The following is a 3,761-nucleotide window of genomic DNA, read 5'->3' as shown; positions in this document are numbered from 1 at the left end:
CCGACCCCAATTGTTAGAAATAAATCACTCAAATATTTCTTAATAAAATCAATAAAACTCTCAAAAGAATACTTAAAAGAGTGTTACAAACTAACCACAAGAAAACACAACAAAGCTGTCGGCAAAGACATTCCAAAATTGCTCCCTAAAGAGAAGCCACAAGCAACCTATTTATTTAGGCTAATACAAGAGTCCATCTAATAGAGTTTTGATAAGTTTTAAACTCTTATTTAAAAGTTTAAATTATCCCATTAATAATACTGAGTATTTATCAAATAAAAGTATTCATAAATCAGCCTACCAACTGCTCCAAAACACTCTCAAGAGATAAGGTTATCATTGCCTTCACTTTAAACTTCTCAATATGACCAATTAAAGAGCTGGAGAGTCCTAAACAAACTCTAACCATTGTTTTGTTGAACATGCCTGTAACACCCCGTACCCGAGACCGTTGCCGGAGTCGGACACGAGGGGTTTGCAGACTTAAATCACTTGCTTTCACAGTCCATTTTAAATATTTCCAGGCAGTTGGCTAACTGCGTCACTGTCACTTTAAAAATCATATCTTGAGTTCCAAAACTCGAAAATCAGTTTCGTAATTTTTTTCCGGAAACTAGACTCATATGCCCATCTACAAATTTTTTTCTAGAATTTTTAGTCGGGCCAATTAGTACAGTTTACTAGTTACAGTCTCACCTGTTACAGGGTACGACTACACTGACCTTCATTCATTACGATTCAGATATCTCCCTGTACAGGGCTTCAATACTGATGCCGTTTGTTTCTATAGAAACTAGACTCAAAAAGGAATCTATACATATATGGCATGACTTCTAAATGTCTCTGGTTAATTTATAATGAATTTCCAAAGTCGGAATAGGGACTCCAAAAACCGTTCTGGCCCTGTCTCACAAAGACTTAAATATCTCTTAACATACTGTCCATATGATCGTTTCGTTACTTTCCTATGAAAATAGACTCGTCAAGGTTCATTTACATAATTTATTCGCTATTTAATTCTATTCCTACTATTTTTAGAGATTTTTCACATTCACATCACTGCTGCTGCCGGCATCAATTTTTTTTTAAGGTAAACTTTACCTATCTCATGATCCTCCATGGATCAACTAGAGTTTGTCATGCATATACCAAAAGTGATCATGAACAACCATTCCCATGACTAACCGTTACCAACATTTCCATACCTCTCGACGGACGACATACAAAATGATTATAATGCTATGATCAAAGTATACTTAAAGCCATTTTCGCATGGCTTATATACATTAACCAAAATATCCTCCCACTACTAGTCTATTCTATACATGCCATAAGATAATCCAAAACATAGCAGTACCAAACAGTGGATAGTGATAGTGTGACTAGTTGCTGACGATCCCCGAGCCTGTAGCTTCCAAATGAGATCTATAAAACAGAGGAAACAAAGTAAATGGAGTAAGCATTACAATGCTTAGTAAGTTTTAAGCAGTGTCAACAGATAACAACCAAATTATAACATAGTTGTTCGTATTTTTATTTCACTCTTCCTTCTAGCATACCATCTCTTTACCGAATATGCACATCTCATCATATATAATAGGCGATAAATTCTCACTTGATAGTGATCTCTTGTAAACATAGGTACATTACATATTTTCACCTAACTTTCCACATCGACCAAATGCACAATAATCATAGAACAGTCTTATTACTTTACTCACATATGCATCATATAACGACCTTGTGATTTAGTCCAAATCAAGCTTAAATATAATCTCAAAATACATACCTGACCAACTTAACGCATTGAATGTATTTATTACCAATTGTTACTGTGAAGTCGTATAATCTTACGCTTTACTCGAATCTTCAGCGAAACCTTTAGTTCGGGGCTTACCCGGACAAAATCTCCACCCGTGGTCATCGGGTCTTACCCGGACATAATCTCCACACGTAGTCATCGGGTCTTTAGAGCTCGGATATAGTACGAGCACGGAGCTTACGGACATTAATCAGGATAATATTCTCGTATAAAGCCTGCGGGGTTTTAACCCGGATATAGTACTGACACAAATGCCCTCCAGGACTTATCACATTTATACACTTTCACATCCATCACATTGGCCACTCGGCCTTATCACATATATACACTTTCACATTCATCACATTGGCCATTCGGCCTTATCACATATATGCACTTTCACATTCATCACATGGGCCATTAGGCCTTGTCACATATATACACTTTCACATTCATCACATCGGCCATTAGGCCTTATCTCATATATGCACTTTCACATTCATCACATTGGCCATTCGGCCTTATCACATATATACACTTTCACATTCATCACATCGGCCATTAGGCCTTATCACATATATACACTTTCACATTCATCACATCGGCCATTAGGCCTTGTCACATATATACACTTTCACATTCATCACATCGGCCATTAGGCCTTGTCACTTATATACACTTTCACATTCATCACATCGGCCATTAGGCCTTGTCACATATATACACTTTCACATTCATCACATCGGCCATTAGGCCTTATCACATATATATATATATCTCATACATATTTCATATTTTTCTTGTACATCAATTTCAGCAATAGCTTATAAGCAACTCAAATAGTTTCATCAAAGTTTACAACAAAATCACATATTCACTACAAGCAGTTTTCCTGAGCAACAGTCACTAAATTGTTTATAACTGGAGCTACAAAACTCAAAATCAATTGCCGTTAATTTTCCCTGAATGTAGACTCATGTATCTTTCATCCATAAAATTTTCAGAATTTTAGGTGTGGCCAATAAATACCAGATTTTTCTTAAAATTTTCCCCGGTTTCACTGTTCGACTAATCTGACCACTCCTCACTACGAATCAGATTTCTCATTGTACAGAATTCAAAATGTGTTATATTCAATTTAATTTGAAACTAGACTCATTAAGGAGTCTAAGCATATAAATTTTACCTTATAACCATTTTTGTGCAAATTATAACGATTTTCTAAAAACAGAATAGGGGATTTCGGAGTCATTTTGACACCATCTCACACAACTTTAAATATCTCTTTATAGGAAATTTTTTTGCTCACACGGCCTCTTTTATAAGGAACTAGACTAATTAAGCTTTGAGTACGTATCTTATTCAGCCTATAATTCCACATCAACAATTTATGGTGATTTTTTAAAATCACGTTACTGCTACTGTCCTAAGCAAATTATTACAATTTGCTCTTAAATTTCCAAGTCCAAACACTTATGAACTTACCATTTGAGTTTAAAACATATCATGGCCACATCATATCTTATTAAATCAACTCATTATGTTCTATTATGATTGAATTTACTCAACGTTTAATCACTTAAAACTTACCTCGAAAGTGGTCGACGACTAGATATCCACGGCTATTCGTTTACTTCCTCTTTTCCCTATCCGACTTTGATCCTCTTTGCTCTTAAGCTTAAGTAAAACAATAGATTTGCTTAAGTACTTAACTAATATTATTCACTTAACAATCACATTTGGCAATCACATATCATTTAATCTATATCTAAAACAATAGATTTCAATATGTATCATATTTATGGTCAAACATAGCAAGAAAACTAAATAGGCTTTACTAGCCACACTTAGTTCTATTATAACATAACTCCACTTACTTATATGCACATTCGGCACAAGCAAACTTCATTTCAATTTTGCCACTCTTGAACTTATCCATAATATCCTAAGTTCATTTAGT

The 3,761-nt window shown here is 34.8% G+C and overlaps 1 long non-coding RNA gene across 1 annotated transcript; it reads right to left on the bottom strand.

Moving 5' to 3' along the window:
• Positions 1-1,181: 1,181 nt before the first annotated feature.
• Positions 1,182-3,425, bottom strand: LOC128285526 (uncharacterized). Its single transcript, XR_008275960.1, has 2 exons — positions 3,392-3,425; positions 1,182-1,425 (listed from the first exon to the last, which is right to left on the bottom strand). It is a non-coding gene; the product is annotated as an uncharacterized LOC128285526 (long non-coding RNA).
• Positions 3,426-3,761: the final 336 nt, after the last annotated feature.

Source organism: Gossypium arboreum, chromosome 2 (assembly GCF_025698485.1).
Source record: "Gossypium arboreum isolate Shixiya-1 chromosome 2, ASM2569848v2, whole genome shotgun sequence".
Taxonomy (NCBI): domain Eukaryota; kingdom Viridiplantae; phylum Streptophyta; class Magnoliopsida; order Malvales; family Malvaceae; genus Gossypium; species Gossypium arboreum.
The sequence above is the reverse complement of the archived record's forward strand: the minus strand, read 5'-3'. Positions and strand labels throughout refer to the sequence as shown.